Source organism: Excalfactoria chinensis, chromosome 1 (genome assembly GCF_039878825.1).
Source record: "Excalfactoria chinensis isolate bCotChi1 chromosome 1, bCotChi1.hap2, whole genome shotgun sequence".
Lineage (NCBI taxonomy): Eukaryota > Metazoa > Chordata > Aves > Galliformes > Phasianidae > Excalfactoria > Excalfactoria chinensis.
Genome location: NC_092825.1, coordinates 164513193 through 164531229, shown reverse-complemented (window position 1 = coordinate 164531229; position 18037 = coordinate 164513193). Strand labels below are relative to the sequence as shown.

At 42.3% G+C, this 18037-nt stretch overlaps 1 protein-coding gene across 4 annotated transcripts in view; it reads left to right on the top strand.

The window, feature by feature from the left end:
- The window catches only part of MTUS2 (microtubule associated scaffold protein 2), a 247728-nt gene that overhangs the window by 21040 nt on the left and 208651 nt on the right, over positions 1-18037 (top strand). Inside the window, exon 1 of one of the 4 annotated variants that reach the window (XM_072326398.1) lies at positions 3608-4098. The exons of 2 other annotated variants lie outside the window; for them this stretch is intronic. The gene's annotated coding sequence lies outside the window, so the exon portion shown is untranslated. Of the gene's footprint in view, positions 1-3607; positions 4099-18037 lie in introns of those variants that run through there. One more of the 4 variants, XM_072326399.1, reaches the window with a different exon arrangement.

Here is an 18037-nt window from a genome sequence, read left to right as displayed (position 1 = left end):
GAATTCCTTGGTGCATCATAACATCTTATTTCAGTTGTAGCTTTCCCATCATTAAGGAAGAACTCATTCCCAAGGAGGCTTTCTGTTGTCATATGAAATTAAAGCTTACTTCACAGCCTTCTTTCAGTCTTCCTTTATAGAGCACTCTTCTCCCCCTGCTCATTGACTTTCACAAAACTTGTGAGAATTCATTTTTTTCCCTTTAAAGTTTCTTGAAATTGGCCAAGAAGTTATAAAGGGAGACATGGCACATATCCGTGCTCTAGTTATTTGGGATATGGGATATGCTCGTGTGTGCTGTTACTTTAAGTACTTCTAAGAGCTCATTCCATTTCTAATGGCTAGATCTGTGATGGGTGAGTGTATAACCCTTATATATCTTCTGCATCATTTTTAGATTGCCCTCTGAAGTATTGTGTTTGTATGGTGATCAGAGCCAGAGTTGAGATGGGCCTTGCCTGATCTGAGGACAACTGCTATGAAAATATTTTCAACTTTCTTGATGATTCAAGTAATAAAATACCAGTAATGAACATCTGAGTATGGTAAATGATAAGCAGAAAGTCAGTCCTTGTTGGCAGTGTCCTCCAAAAAGCTAGAGATGAATGTGTGGAGAAACAGGAATGTTTCTGAACCTCATGTTGTCTGAAGCCATCTATTGTGACAGGTTTTTAACTCAAGGAAGACTTTTGTCTCTAAGGCCTCAAGAGACACCAGTTTTTACCAAGTGAATAAAACCTTTTAATGCTACTGCTGCTTCATGTGTGTTACTTGGGGTCATAGCGGTTTTGTTTGATTTCATACTTTTACATGGTTCTTTGGGGTACGTTCCTTTTTGATGTTGTTAATAAAAAACAGTTTTTATAGGGTTTTTCTGTGTTATTGCTGTCTGAACTTATGAGGATTGTTGGTATGTTGCCAGATTTCCTCTAGGAAATCCTAGAGGTAAATTTGGCATCCTCTCCTTTACCAGCTCAGTGATCTTCGTACATGACAGGAACTTGGGATAGGTCAGCAGGTGTTTGCTTCAAAGTTGTACTGGAAAATAAGTGGTATGTTTATCCATCTGAGAAAAATAAGGCACCCAAGACAGCTCTTTTCCTTGCTAGGAGATAGAAATCCAAATGCCTAACACAGGCTTTTAACTGTTAGAAGAATTAGCAACCAAACCCTAGCAGAAGAGCATAGCAAATCCTATTTGCAAGTAGCCTCCAAATAATTCATAAAACAACTTTGCAAAGTAAAAGCACAAGAATAAATTGTATTACGATAACAGAAGCTAGAGTCCAATTCACTTTTATTTCAACAAGTTTAGGTGTTGAGTCTCAGTTGAAGTATTAGCTTATCAGGGGAGGCATGCTGTTTGCTTTTTGTTGTTCTCTAGCCACAAATAGCTCATAATAACTTGTGTTTAGTTAGAAGAAGCCCATCTGTTACAGTTCTTGTTTTCTTATCCATCATTAAAATGGTAAACATTAAGTCATAAACACTTCAACAATGTTCTCCCCTTTAACAAAGAAAATGTGATTAACTGTTCACCTTATTATGAAAGCAGTGCAAAGCACACACATGCAGGAATGAAATCATGAGCAGCTGCTTTATGCAAAATCATTTTCAGTAAACTGCCAGAAAATTCTCTTTGCCCATTTACCTGCTTTTCAAGCTTACCTTCTTTTCAGATCAGAAGAAAAGTAGCCAATTACACCCTGTGAGTTTTTCAGACAAATCTTTGACTTCACTTGTCCCCTGTGCACCTTATGTGTGTTTAGTGGGTATGAAATCTATAATTTAAGCTACAGTGAGTTGCTGTAGCACCACCACCCAAGCAATGTCATGAGACATTGTTTCTTCTCTATCAAGACAATATTATCAGAACAATGAATAATGCTTTTTAAAAGCTTTTGCCTGAAAACCAGCAGGGGATATACCTAGAAAGTGTTTCTAGGCACAAATTGCTGGTAGGTAGTCACTGTTGCAGTTGTTTGCATCAGATTTAAGTTCCCCTTTGTTTCTGCTGTCACGCTGTTCTTTATTAAATATTTCTGAACCTCAGGTTTTTCTTCTTCAGCAGCATCTCAACAGCCATTTATTTTAGGGTTTCAAGTATTGCTGCTGTGACAAACATGGTATTTCTTGCAGATTTTTCTGGTGTAACAAATGAATGGAGAAAGAAACAGTAGGATTTCTGCAAACAACCAGAGTACTATGATGAACTGTGGGTTTGTCTGTATTAAGAGACAAAGAGCAGTGCCAGGCCCTTGGGATCTGGTTGAAGATAAATGTGCCAGCTAGCTTTCTCCCAGTGACTTTTCAGGTTTGTTTTGGGAGCTCAGGATATCCAATTAGGTGGTTTGCTTGCAGCTGTGTCTCTCAGTTGTTTGGAAGGTGGTCTCATCCTTGGAAAGCTCTCTGGGCATGTTTGATTTTATAAGGATGGATGTAATCTGAGAGTTCCTCAAGCAACCTGAGCTAGTAGCGCTGACAGCTGGTGATGAAGACAGCAGCTCTCCTACAGGGGGTTAGAATTGTGTAGGTGTTCTAAATAGTTGTGATGTTGGTGGAGATGGGCAACAATGTGGTGGTATGGCTCTTGTGTATCTTTAAGGAGGCTGTGATGAGGCTTCCCCTGAGCCTTCCTTCTTCCAGGCCAAATGAACCAAGGGACCTCAGCCACCCTCCACACACCTTGTGCACTCTAAACCATTTCTCATCTTCACAGCCCTCCTTTGGATGCTCTTTAATAGCTTTATGTCCTTCTTATTTTGTGGCACCCAAGCTTGCACCCAGTGCATGAGATAAGGCTGCACAATGCAGGGCAGGGTGATCACTTCCCTCAGCTGGCTAACAGTGCTTTATTTCCCTCAATCTCTTTTTCATCCCCACCTTTTTTTTTCTCCCTCTCAGATTTTCTTATGGTTGCCCCCTTTCCCAGTTTGGACTCTAATTGAGCTCAAAAGGTCCGTGCCTGTCTCAGTATCATCCATGCTGTGAGGTTTCTCAGGGTTGTCCTGTCATGCCAGCAGCCGAAGACTTTGGTTCTTTGGGACTCATAGCTCCCAGAGAAAGTGTTGGCTTATGATTCTTGCCTGAATAAGCTTCAGAAGGCAAGGTTTTTAGTCTGTCCCAGTGCTGGTGCAGTTAGGTGATGTTATTTTTCCATTTGAAACTAGAAGACGCACTTTGCTGTATCGGAGAAGGAAACAAAAGGTTATTAAATGATGGCGACTGGGTAAAACACTATTTGGTTATTGTGTTTGTGCAGATAAGTTGCATAAGAGACAGGAAACAGCTCTACTTGTCCCCATGTGCACTGGTCAGAGCAGTAGCGGGGTGCTGAGTTGGTTGCCTGTGTACCTCAGATTGATGCTTTGGTGGTATTTTCTGAGCTGTAGCAGCAAGGTTTTCCTGCCAGCACAGTGGGATCTGCAAGCAGCAGCTTCCCAGCTTGATTCTGGGAACAGCACCAAACTCCACAGTACACAGCAAGCTGTTTTTGTGCTTGGTCGGAAGTAGGCTGATATGATGCAGTCCTCCAAGCACCTGACAGAGACAAAATCTGTTCGAGGAGGATGTTTCACATGTGAGTTTCAGAGCCTGGGATGACTTTCCTGCCAGCGTGCTTGGTGAGTCTGCAGCTCAGCTACTGCCTGTGGTGAAATTGCAGAAGGGAGATCACTGCCATTCACCAGAAGCACCCTGAGCCAGCTCATCCTGCTAGCTATTTCTGTCTGCACTTATCTATAGCATCATCCTCCTTGTGCCTGTGTACCTGCCAAGCATTCAGAACAGGCATGGATGTGGCAGCCTCCTCATTTCTCTCCAGCCTGAAGGATAAATAACTGGATTGCTTTTTAAAATTCTTTTTCTGCACCAAGAATTTACAGTGGGAAAACTAGAGAAATGCTTTCAGGAACAGGTGGGCAGGTGGGTACAGCCCTGCTCCTTCATAGCCCCTAAAGACACCTTTCTTTGGAGGTGATGTTTTCCTGGAGTGAGATACAGTCTTGGGTAATGATAGCACACCCAGAGTTCATGAAAGAGAAAACCTGGATCTAACTTGCTTGCAAAGGGACCTGGAGCAGAAAGCTGGATACTTGGGTGAGTTCATGTAGCTGGCTTGTAGAGTGCAGAGCATTATTTTCTTCTCTGTTACAGACTGTGTTTTTGATGCATAAAACAATAGTACCAAAAATTCTAGCATCTATATATTATCTATACGCTATATGTTGTTTGTTTGCTCTGGGGTTTTGTGTAGTTTGGGCAGTGAAGCAAACCATTCTGAGTTGAGTACAACTACAATGATGGTTTGTAGCTTTATTCCCAACTGGGAATCTCAGTGTTCACCTCTGAAGTTATGCAAATGTGCAGACTCGCAGGATGTGTGTGTTGCATTTGAGTCTGTGACATCATTGGTTTGAGCCAGTGAATTTCACTGTGAGAACTGGGATTAAAGCATGTCCTCTTCCACTTTCCACCATTTAGGTGTATGACTTCAGAGGCAATGAAGCAAAGGTTGCGTATGTTTATAACATATCACTTCTGATCCTTAAAATACAAGCTATAGGCTTAGTGAGATTTTCTCTTAAACGATCGAGTTCTGAAGACAAAAGTTGCTTTCTATTTTTGAACAACAAAACTGTGTGTTCAGTGTGCTGCTGTCAGGACTTCTCACATTTTCTTCTCCCTATCCTACTGGTTGAAACTCTTATTGTAGCATTTGAAATAAAACCTGGATTCAGGCATCCTGTATTGATATTTGTTTGTAAAAATCTGTCATTTAATGTATGGATTCCTATGGAAATACCTGCACGGGGAGCTCTTTTGATGAAAAAGATACTTTCCATATTGTTTCTGTCAGTATTTGTTGCATAGAGTTATTTTAAAGCAACTGATTTGCAAAATTTAACTTTAAAACATTAATAGTTTATAATGCTTCCACAACAGTGTGAGAATTTGTAGTTGGCTTCTGCCCCAGTGGAGCATATGGGCTCAGATGGCTTTGCTCTGCCACCTGTGGCCTGGATGATGTTTCTGGCCAAAAGCTGAGTTTTCAGCTTTCTGGCAAGTTGCCTACAGGATGTTAAACCTGACAGACCCATGGAAGAGTGTGTTTTGTGCTGGTGGTTTGAAGTTGTCTATCTCGAGATGAGTCAGGTAGATTTGAATAGATGCACGTCATTTTTTTCTTTTTTCTTTTTGATCCTTGAGTTCTACTTTTCTCTCAATCTCTAAGTACAGGTAGGTAGTTCTTACACATCTCCATCAGTTGATGAGAATGGTAGGAGGTGAGGAGTCATTTTACTGTCTAAAAGTAGAGCTAGCTATTCAGGCTTATGCCATCTCCAAGGGAGAGGTGCACAGCTCATCTCACGTAACTGCTCTGGAGGAGCTTTGTCCCTTTTGGTATGTGATGTCTATCCAGTTAAATAGCTTAATTCCCCAGCTCAATCTCACATCCTGATCTCACAGTCCAGTAGGCTGGATGCATGTTACATTCTTCTCATGCTTGTCTTCTGAAGCAATCTAATTGCCTCCCTCTGGGACAAAAAGCTGTGGTAGCTTTCCATTCCTTACTGGAAGACTCAGGCATGATACCAGAGCAGGTCTGAGTTCCCATGGTGTTCACGGTCCTCTAGCGGTACCCTGGTGCAAGTATTGCCATCATACTCAGATGCCTCTGCCTTGCTCTAGGACATGCAGTGTGGCATTTACACAGTTAAATAAAAGCTAAAATAAAATATTGCCTTGGTAAGCTACAACACAGACCTTATATTGGACAATTTTGAATGCAGAGATGAAGCAGTTGCGATGTAGCACCTTGTTGTGGGCATGGGTCTTAACATATGAATCTAGCAAGGTTAGATCTGTGGGTGCTTTAGGAAATGGAATATGTCCATGGCATCTGTTTTGGGAAGGGTGTCTACTGGTGAGGAAAGTGCTTACCTTGACCTTACTTGCACAAGGTCACTCAGCAGGTGAGTGCCAATATTAGATGCAAAAGCCTGGTGTATGTTGTTCCCTAGGACACACCATCTCTCCAGCATCCATACATCCCCACTTTGTGCTGTCCTGATTCTTGTGTGATTTGTGAAATGCTTGGTAAGAAGCCAAATGCCTTCATGCCTCCCAGTGGATCTAGCTGAGAAGTGCTTAGCACCATGGCTATGGGAGGATTTGAAATCAGTAACACCTGTGGGATGTAAGAGAAAACCAAGGGGAGAACAGTTATATTCCTAGATTTTGCAAAAGAAAAAAGAACCACAACTGAGACCTGGTTGTTGTGCAGCCAAGTTGGAAGGTACCTGGTGTTGTCAGTGATCACAGTGGCCCTAACCAATCCTTTACAAGCTACCAAACCACGTTTGTGAACACAGCTACACCATGCTCCTTTTTATTCCAGTTCCTATGGAAACATGATGTAAGAATGTCTAAAATAGGTACAGTGCTTTGAAACTATTATTTTGGTCTTTTTCCCCCCCAGATTTCCTTCATTACCTTCTAACACATTAGAAAGGTCATTGTCATCATCCATCAATGTTGTTCTACCCTGGGTACCCAGGTTTCTGCATCCTGGCACCTGATTTCTATATGTAGACTTATCAGTACTCCTTTCCCCCAACCTTCCTCCTCATCTGTGAGGTGGCAGGCTGCGGGTGTGTTAAACATATATACAACACACACTAAACAGATCTTGGATCCAGCTCTGTCTCTTACAAAGCAAATGAGAAATGTATGGCTCTCGGCAGGAACAGGTGATGGTACAAGCTTTTGTCAACTTCTGTTGGGATCATGGCATAGTGTTGACTGGGAGGAAGTGCTGGAGATCACCTGGTCCAGCTGCCCATGGAAGCATAGCTATCCTCAGTGGTGGTGAAAGAGGTGGTGGAGCACTAGATGGAGGCTTCCTGTGAGTCCCCCCTGCCTTTCTGGGAGAGACAACACTGGAGGAAGCCATAGGTTCTGGAAAATGAAATTTCCCTGCCCACAAGGATGTGCACTCTCATAAATGAAAAGAGGACAGTATCTTTTAAAGCATGTTCCCACAGTGTTCCTGTGCTTTCTTTCCTTGCACATGTTGTAAAGCCGTCATCGCTTTGAGCAGTCGAGGGTTTTTCAAAATAGCCAAGTCCTGTTTTCAAAAGCCTCCTCTGATGGGAGAACCTTAAGAGATCTAGTGCTAAATACAGGAAAGGACTGAAAAGCTTTGTTTAAAACCATGACCTAATTTTTATCACTTCTGGGTTTCTGATGTCTTGCAGTACTGTGCCCTAGAACCTACTGTAAGGCACCACAGAAGAGCTGGAGACTTGTCTGTGACATTTAAGGGGAAGCAGGCAGTTGCTCAGAAAGGTGATTAAGGACTTTTTGGGTAGTACCAAAGCATGCTGCCCCTGTATTCTGAATACATTTCCCTTTCTCTTCTGTCACTCCCTGCTGCATCCCAAAGCTGGGACTGAATAAAAGGGAGTTAACATTGGAGCAGTATTTTTCCTGACTGCATGTCCTACACAAAATGTATTAGAGTCATGGGTGTAGCTGATACTACACTTCAGTGTTAAACTGTGTTTCAACCATTTGAGAAATGCAGATACCTATTTGAATCTTATTCCAAAACATCAGGTCAGATTATGCTCAAGGATGCATTTGTGTAACCCATGGAGAGCAAACCACAGTTGTACATCACGTTTCGCTTTTCTGTGTACTTAGTCTTTACGTGATGTTTTACATGCTTGTGGCTAGTATATGTGGTGCTGCCATTGTTTTATTTTGGTGTAAGGCAAAGGGCCAGAGTAAAACTTTCCAGTTTGATTTCAGTGTTGTTGTCATAGTGGAGTTGAACCATTTGTTAGCAAAGCAGACTAATTGAGATGTAAATGCTGATCTGAAGAATGTATTCTGGATCTTGGCATTCGCATTTCTTGTCTGTTGAAGTTCTTCCTTGCTTTGAATAACAGTTGTTGGCTTCAGAACTGAATCCAGTGCCAGCAGAGATCAAAATCACAAACTCTGGAGCAGCTGTGGATTGTAAAGAGAAACTACTTCGTTCTAACATGGAAATGCAGGGGTGAAATTTTGCTGTTGAAATCTCTTAACTGCTTTGGAGCTGGGCCAGTGTAGATGTAACCTTTATAACATAATTGATAAGTTCATGCATACACGCAGTATGTAGGTCATTCACATTTATCTTGAATAGCCCAGAAATGAGTACAGAGAGACACTGCCTTTCATCCCTTCCATTGCTGCTGATCACTGTACCACTCTTCCTTGTTCATCTGTGTACATTTATAATGAAAAAAGACCTGCAAGATACCTGCTAATATTCGTAAATGACTAAGAAATGAAATAAAAAGTTACATGAGCCATTGAGCAAGGGACAGTAAGATAATAGTTAATTCGGGCCATAGCCAAGTAGTTAAGGTTTAAATTGTCCTCTTAAGATCTTTTATATTTGAGAGTAATGGCCTTATGAGAAACTACAGGTGGTTCAATAAAGGAAAATCATAGTATATTAAGTATTTTTAGAGGTAACATTTGCACAAGTACAGTGTTAGATTTCCTATATTGAATTGGTTCTATACTGGAATTGGTTCTACACCTTATTGTGTTTTACAACTCCCTGAAAGGAGGTTGTGGTAAGGTGGGGGGGTCAAACTCTTCTGCTGGGTAACAGCTGTAGGACAAGAGGAAAAGGCCTCTATTTGCACCAATGGAGATTCAGATTGGATATTAGGAAAAGCTTTTCAGAAAGTGGTCGGGTACTGGAAAAGGGTGCCCAGGAAGGTGGTCGTGTTGCCATGACTAAAGGTGCTCAAGAAACGTGTAGATGTGGTACTTAGGGATGTAGTTTAGTGAGCAGTATTGGTTGTAAGTGGACAGCTGGGCTAGCTGATCTTACAGGTCTTTCCCAACATTAATTGTTCTGTGATTTTGTAGTCTCCCTGTTTTGCCTACTGCATCAAGTTATCTGAGTGCCTGGTGCTGTCAGACATGCTGAAAGTGATATGAACCATGAAGATGCTCTGTCAGACTTCTAAATGAGATGTACTGTGCTTTAGGTTCCCACAGGAATTCTCATCGAATTTGGTCACTGATAATGATCTACAAATGCAGAAATCAATTGAACTCGATGGTAGTGCTGGACTGGGAGACAGTGCGATCTCCGGTGAGGACAGAAGTGAACTAGTGAACTAAAAATACCAATTACCTATCTAAAGAAGCAGGTCTGAAAATATGTAAAGAGTAGTACAACACTGTCCAAGTTGAAGCCTGTGGTGCAGTGTTCCTTCATACCAGAGCAATACTGACTCCTTGACTCCCCTTCTTTGGGGAATGGCACTGTCCTGAGCCATTTATGAGAGGGGAAGAAAGGTTTTGGCTGCACAAAGGCCCCAGCCACGCTGCCACAATGGCTCCATGAGAAATCATGATAATTGTGTCACCACGATGATCAGCCACCTACATCTCAGCTTTCACAAGTCTTTCTCCTGCACCTCACAGCCATCCCTGTGATTGATCTTAGCCTGGTAGGCAATCAACAGAGATAAAAAGTGTGAGCAGAGCTGCAACTGTGATGTGTGGAGTGAAGCTGGAGAGATGCATGCACCTTCCAAACACTGAGACACTGTGAAATGTGGTGGTGTTAGGTCATGTTAGCTACAGCAAACAAGCAAAGGGACAGCAGCCAGTACAGGTTTTGTTGTCAGAATTAATTTTTGCTGATTATGCCTAATCAAATATTTATATGCCTTCAAGGATTAGCACTTCTGTATTGACTTCATTTGTTCTTGATTAGAATCAGAATTGAGGTAGATCATAATTTTAACTTTGATTCTGCATTTTCTCAGCTAAAACATGACACATTATGTCTCAGAAAATGCTTTTGGACAGGCTCGGTATGTGTGTACGTGTGTGAGTTGTTCTCCTTTCCTTGCCACAACAAACCTGCTTTCATAGGTGCCCTGGGAGTTTACTTTTTAGCATACCATTGTGTTTGAAATTCCAGGTTTTTTTGAAGTGAATGGAGAGCATAGCATCTCTTCAAAAGGCATTTTTTAGGAGACGAGAAGGTTGAAGTATGTAAAAGAAAGGAAGCTTTGCAAGTAAACAGAGCACTAAGTCATGCATCAGGTGCTTTCCTTGTTCTGTTGTCTGTTTGGTGACCTGGGTCAAAGGAGTATCTTGGGATATGGTTGCTAAGAAATAAATGTTTTTCTGAGCTTAAGTTCTTTGTGTTAATATAAATAATAATAATAATTTTGATCCCTCAACAATGGAGGCTTTCTAAGACATAGAAGAGCTGTCCTGTCTGTGCTTTGCCACCTCCAGCATGTCTGTGTCCCCATGGCTGAGCTGTCTCAATCCCTGGCATTGGACAGCTGGGAATGAAGCAGGGCCAAGGAACCTCTTCAAGAAATCTCCCCCATTCCTCTTCTCTGCTGGGTGACAGGAAGGAAGGAAGGAAGGAAGGAAGGAAGGAAGGAAGGAAGGAAGGAAGGAAGGAAGGAAGGAAGGAAGGAAGGAAGGAAGGAAGGAAGGAAGGAAGGAAGGAAGGAAGGAAGGAAGGAAGGAAGGAAGGAAGGAAGGAAGGAAGGAAGGAAGGAAGGAAGGAAGGAAGGAAGGAAGGAAGGAAGGAAGGAAGGAAGGAAGGAAGGAAGGAAGGAAGGAAGGAAGGAAGGAAGTGCATTTGCAATAAAGAGGTTATAAAGGACTATGGTGGTGATGTTATTATTCTCTGCCTCTGAAAAGGGCATATCTTTTTTTACTTTTTTTTTTTTTTTACTGTACTTGGTTGTTTCAGTGCCCTGCAGACCTTACTGTTAGTGTTGTCACTCAATTCTTGCATATGAAGAGAAACTATGGTAGAACCCAGATGATAGTAGGAGGGTTGAAACTAGATGATTATTATGGTCTTTTTCAACCCAGGCCATTCTATGGTTCTATGAGAGTATTTTGCTTAAATGGAATCTCAGTAACTTCCTCAAATCCAGTTGATAAATCAAGGCCCAAAGTATCCTTAGCTCTTAGACAGTTAGCAACAGAAAAAAAAAGTAATGGCCTCAGATTGTGCCGGGGGAGGTTCAGGTTGGATGTTAGAAAGAAACCTTTCTTCTCAGGAGTGGTGAGGCTCTGGCATGGGCCGCCCAGGGAGGTGGTGGAGTCACTGTCCCTGTAAGTGTTCAAGCAAAGGGGAGATGCGGCGCTGATGTAGAGCAGTCACAGTCATGGGTTGTGACTGAACTTGATTTTACTGGTCTTTCCAACCTTAGTGATTCCACAATAAGTGCCAATCTACCGCTGAGTTATGAGCATGCTGAGTCCTTCAAAGAGTTAGTTCCTCTGGCCTGTTTCATTATAGGACAGGTTGAAAGCAGAGGGAACATTAGCAAATCTTTGCTGTTTTGATGGTGCGCATATTGGGATGAAACTGCTGTAACATTTGTTGCGATATCTTCAAATTCCTTTTGTTTTTTTAGGGTAACTTGAATCCCTTTGAGCATGTTGTGCACTTTATAGCTCTTAAATAATGCTTAGGTTCCAAGTTCTGTCATTGTTTATGAAAACAAAGTTGTCTTCATTTGTACAAAGATGAGAATCTAAGCTCACTGGCTCTCATCGCAGTCAAAGGGATGTCTTTGTTTTGGATGCCAGTTGGAAGAGGATCAGCTCTCTGCCTCTGGGATAGGTACCTTTAAATTGTCCCGCATCCTATTTCATTAATTAATGTGTTCTGCACTAAGCTGTGACATTTTCATCTTCTAAACTGTTTATTAATTCCAACACTGAATAATTAAAAAGAAAAGCAGGAGGAAAATATACCGCTGAATTACAGCACAGAAGCTGTGTATGCCAGAAGGTACACAGAGTGTAGGGCTGCATGCATAAACCAAGAGTTGTGCAAAAGACAACATAATCCAGAAGTTGTACTCCCAATTATACATGGGTGGTGTTTTTAAATGAGTTCTGCAATACCCTCAGAGTGCTTCTTTGTGACTTTTAACTACAGAACTTGGTGTAGAGTTGCAGGCTGACATAGCAAAGAAGCATCATTAACCTCCTTTCCACCGAAAGAAGTGATAAATGCAGGCCGGAGTGTTCTTTGAACATTGTTTAAAATATCATCTCCATAGATAAAGCGCATAGCGGCATCCTGCCATATTTCTGCAGCAAATTTAAATGACAAAGGAGAAGGGGGGAGGAAGGAATACATTTTTAGGGGCTGTGAGAAACCACATAGAAATGGGTGAGGTAACTGCCAAGAGCTGTAGGTCTTTGGGAGAACACTAAGTGTTTTAATCTGGCTTCTCCTCTCGTGTTTCTCTAATAATGCAAAAACACAGCAATGGGTTTTAATCTTTTGTTTCTTTGTATAGAGCCTTATCTTTTCCCCTTAGGTTTCCAGAAAAAAACAAGCTTTGGAAACTTTAATAGAGGAATCGGATAAATCTGTGCAGGTTTTCATCTGTTTTGTACTGAAATGACACAGTGCGCTATGGCAAGAACACTGGGTAAAATTAAGATTATGCAGCCCCCTGGAAGTATTAAGATTTAATAGCAAGACTGAAACCTGATGTGCTGTTCCTAGCCCCACTGAGTTTTGCAGCATGGCATTTGGGTGCACTTGTGTGCATGCTTCAAAATGAGCCCGTGCTTGGTTACGCAAATTATCCTTGTACCAAGGAAGAACGATGTGCTACAAAATTAAAGCTGGGAGGGAAAATAACCACCGTGGGATAATATGCAATAAATCCACTGAAGCTGCTGGCTCTGGTGAGGTAACGTCTTGTCCCTATATGGAGGGAGCATTTCTCTACGGGATTGTTAAGGCTGTGCTCAGAAGCCTCCAGCTCATTGAGCCGCAGTGGGAAGAGCAGGGATGTCGAGCTGCTATCAGCTTTTCCCAGTTGGAATACCCTGCTGGGAAATGGGGTGAGCTGGTGTGGTGGGCTGAAGAGCTCAGCTGCAGCAGCCCTTTGTAATTGCTATCCCCTCCTGATTTCTGTGCTGAATGCACAAAAATGCTTCTTGCAGACAGATTTGAGGACAAAATACTTGTCATCAGAATAAAACTAGGCATGCTAAGCCCCACTTTGTGACTAGTTCTACTGCCTTGTTCCTTGGGAGTACTACTTGATACGGAGTCTCTCATCCTCTGTTACGGTGCCAAAGCCCAATGCTGGGAGCAAGCGCATCTGTTTCAATTGGTGATGTTTAATTTTTCATGATGCGTGCAGCTTAGTGCCTCCCCAGGTAGGAGGCTCCGATGCTAATGAGCGATGAAGTGTTGTCTGGCTCCCCAGGACACGTATGCTCTCTGCCTTTCGTCTGTTAGCCACATGAGCTGGCAGTGCTTGTACTGCATTCACGGAGTAACCTTTTCCTACTATTTCTATTGGGAGAAAACATCACTCAGTTTCCTTTCTGGCCTCACAACTTCCACAGGAGGCCATTTCTGCATGGAGATTGGGCTGGTGGAGGATCCTGGAGTCCTACTGAAGGTGGGTAAGCATTGTGCCCCAGAGCTGGGGGGAACAAAGGGCACAGGCTGGGGCTGCTTCTGCCCTGTGCATTCTCCTTAGGGACCAGGCCTTTGGTCCTCACAACATTAGGCCCAGTAGTACTGTATTCACTGCAAACCTAAAGCAAAACCATCTCACATCTTCCATGGTGTGTTTAATGTTTTGGTTTTCTTTTCTTTTCTTTTTTTTTTTTTTCTTTTTTTCTTTTTTTCTTTTTTTCTGGCATGCAGTTTAAAATGATTGTCACCTAAGATCTACTTTCTTTGACCATGTTGGGTGGAAAAGAATGGTAAAGCTTATTATGTATGAATGTACTTCTTGTGAGCTTATATCAAGGTAATTGCATAGCACAGCAGTTGTTATATCCTATTAAGTCTGTTATATGGTGTACTCGGCACTGCTTATAGGGGGGTTGCTTTGAACGCATACTTCCTGTTTGCATAATTTCCCAAGCCATTACTTAGCCTCACCATTCGCTTTTGTACCAAATTCTGCTTTTTCTCTTTGATCTCCTATTGTTTGTCAGGTGGACTTTCAGCAGCGCTGTTTCTTAGTCTGCTGCACGCAGAGAGCAGAGCATTAGTGAAGAAATGTAAGTAGAGGAACTTGTCATTTGTGTAAGTTGTGCTGAAGAGATCTGGCTGAAATCAATTACTAGAGCAGAACCTCCCCTGCAAGAAGACAGAAGGAAAACTTGAACATAGGTAGACTATACCCTTCAATGCTCTCTCTACAAAAAAGAGGAGGCTGCCATGCAGCTGGGACCTGCTCAGACTCCTCTGAGGTCTTCCTCTGTAGGAAATTTCTCTTTCAGAGGAGAGAATTCAACAAATGCCCTGCTTCTTCCAGGACTGTTTGCATGGAGCTTGCTGTGCAGGTTGTGCAGCCTCTTGGTCCTATGAGTTTGTTAGATGCCATAGTAGGAGTGGATCCTGTGTCCTCAGAGGCTCCCTTTGGCCTTGGTGCCTGTTGGGCACAAGTTTGCCTTCAGGAGGCTGTTGACATATCTTACCCTGCTTTTCCCCTGTTTCATAGCAGACATGATAGAGCAGATACCATGTGGACACGAGCCAGCAGAGTGCCCTTAAGGCCAAGAGGGCTAATGGTATCCTGGGGTGCATTAAGAAGAGTGTGGCCAGCAGGTTGAGAGAGTTGATCTTTCCCCTCTGCTCTGGTGAGGCTGTATCTGAAGTACTGTACCCATTCCTGGGCTCCTCAGTTCAAAAAAAACAGGGAACTAATAGGGAGAGTCCAGCTGAGGGCTACAAAGATAACTGGGCCTGGAGCATCTCCCTTATGAGGAAAGGATGAAAGACCTGGGGCTGTTCAGTCTGGGGAAGAGAAGCCTGAGAGGAGACTATATCAATACTTATGAACATCAAAGGGTGGGAGTTGAGAGGATGGACCCAGGCTCTTTTCAGCAGTGCCCAGTGTGAGGTCAAGGGGCAATGGGCACAAGCAACACAGGGTGTTCTGTTTGAACACAAGCAATAATGTTGCTCTGAGGGTGACAGAGCACCAGGACCGACTGCCCAGAGGGGTGGTAGAGTCCTCTTCTCTGGAGAAACTTAAAACTCACCTGGATGCTTTCCTGTGTAACCTGCTGTAGCGAAACTGCTTTAGAAGAGGGACTGGAAATCAGTGAGCTCCACTTGCCACAGAAACCATGGGGATATGCCAGCCCTCAGGTCTGACTTTGGATTAGCTAGATCCCTGCTCCGTGTGTTTTGGCTATACAGACCTTCACCCAACAAAGATATTTAGTTTCTATGGTAGACTGGTCCTATCCTTTCTGTGTTTTCAAGCTGTGGGCTAGAAAGGCTATTTTCTAATAAGCGTGCCTTCAGCTTTTTGGATTTTCAGCTCAGTCTGGAACTGAGGCAGTTTTTCTGTTTGTTTGTTTGTTTTTGTAGGAATATACTTTATAATTGAGATGTACGGTGAGCTCTTCATGCTTCAGCAGAGCTAAGCAGCCTGTGCACTAGGGAAGCGCTTCCAATAGCAACCCTGAGATGAATGGGCTTTTGTTATCCTATAGCTGAGGGATATCTGTGGGTCACTGATGGGTTCTGTCAGCTCTCACAATGAAGTTCTGGGATTAATATCTGCATTTCATTTCCAAAGAGATATACCTAATCAGTACTACTGTGAATAGGGAAGCAGAAGGGTAAACAAGGATTAATTGTTTCTGGAGAATGGAGCTCCATGCTCTGGAGAAGTACAGGGTTCTGCAATGGATGTCCTGGTGTCAGGCTAAAACACTGATCTTCTTTTCTGTAGTTCAGTGGATGAAACTGTATCTTGCAGAAGGAAATCAGTTTGCTTTCCTTCATGTTTGGGATGTGCAATTAAGTTAGAAAAAAAAAAAAGCCAAAAACCCAAACACAATTTATCAGAAGATACAGCTGTGTGTTTCTTTGTTGGCTGTCACAGTGCTTTGTGGTGGTTTACCTGGGACCTTTTAGAGATACAGAAATTTACTTTCAGAAGTGCAAGAATGAGCCAACAGTGGAAAAAAACAAACAAACAAGCAGATCTTAATCTCATGTAGTATTTAGTTTAAAGAGGCAGACCTCTAGGAACTGAGAATTTATAATGCTTTGCAGACAACGCTGCAGTTCTGTAGTGATGAACAGAAATTTCACTGCTGACTTGGAAGAGTGCTGATTTGGCAGTCTGTATATCTGGGTTTTTTTCTAGGTAAGAATGGCCAAAAACAGAGGGTACTTTCATATGAATGCACAGTAAAACAGTTAGGCCTGTTTCCTTTTTCAGGCTTTTAATATTTCATGTCTCCTGCCAGCCCAGCTGGGAATCCTTAAAAGCACATCAGCACAGGAGCTGACCAAGAATTTTTTGGCATTGTTTTTTTTCCTCTCAGAAAATGTTTATCAATTGATTTTGAAGCTGTAAAGCTCAGATTAGTTTTTTGTTTTGCTTTGTTTTACTGTCATCATTACACCCCGAAATTAAAATAAAGCAAATATTTGGTGGTATTCAGAATGTTTCATTCTCCCAAATACAAATGTTGCCATTTGTTTTTCTTTCTATGGGAGATAAAAAGATTCAGTCCCCAGGATTAGAAATAACAAAGAACTCAGTCCACTGGGACTGTGCTTTTGCCATTGATTTTATATGGAAGACAGCTGGATGAGTACTGTGAGGGGTGGCCTCATGAAGCTTGCGACTATTCTAATAAAGCATGAGATAATGATAAATGAATATGGGAGCATACAGATGGTACCTGGCGGTCCATGAAGGAGGCAGGGAGCCACATCCTATTTGCTGCATTGGTTAAAATGGGTATATTGCATGTCAGTGTACTGTATGTAGTGCATCACCAATGGCTGGCTGCTGTGTTTTCCTTTCCCAAATGAATCTTGGACACACTCTGCTAGTGACAGATAATGAGCTATGTACTTAAAATTAGCTATGCATTTCTATCTACTTTGAGAAGACTGTGCTTCATTTCCTCCATAATAAGCCTTTCTTCCCTGCTCCCTTTCTCCCCTCCTTGAAATGAAGCAATCACTAATGCTTTTTGTGGGTGTAAGCCCACTTGGGAACAGGGCATTTTCTGTTTTCCTTTGGTTTTGGAAGCATAATAAGCAGGAGGTGATACTGTTTTGGTATGACCCTGTGTCAGACCCAGCATTATGAGGATGAGTGCACGCAAACCTGTCATGGTGCAGCCCATGTGCCCACGCTGTAACACGTTCTTTTTACAGCAAGGTTACTTGTTATAAGCAGAGTTTGGAAAAGACCTTCAAGATGATCAGGTTCAACCATCATCCTGACCCTCTGAGTCCCATCACTAAACCACAGGGGACACTGAGGTGAAAGGGTAAGAAGCATCTGCCCCTGCAACGCTTGCTTTATCTACTGTATCAGAGCAGCATGTCTACCAGGGCACTGGTTTAGCAGCTCTGTAATTATCGCTGCTATCCAGATGCCCCACTTGGTTTGGATTCTGGCAACTCGCATGAAAAGCAACGCTGATAAAGAAATGGGAGTTTCTTGAAAGATTAGAAAAAGAAAAGAATTCCAATTTAGCTTCTGTTGCACAATGCAGTTATTTTGTATTGGTTGCCACCTAATACTGACTTTTTTAGAAAAGTATTAAAAGAGAATCTGTAAAGAAAATAAGATGTGCCTCAGATGTTTGTTCTCTTCTAGCAACCTAACACTCTGAACCCTTTGAATAATTGAAGGTGGTGAGCTCCTGGGATTAAATGTTTGTAATGAAAGCAGTGATCTAGTCATGCAGAGTTATCTGGAATTGACAAGATTTGATGTTACATTTGCTAGACTTCTTTATTTCTTCTCATATTTACCTCTCTGGTCTCTGCATAGGAAACAAACTACAAGAGAATTTAAGCAGCAAAATAGGAACTGTAAGATGCATGTTAGCTTTCTGCTAAAATTATCTACGCAGAAGGTATTTGAGCCTTACTTGGGTAAACCACACATCTTTTCCTTGACTTTGCATCCAGATGTGGAGTCTTCAGTACAGGAGAGAC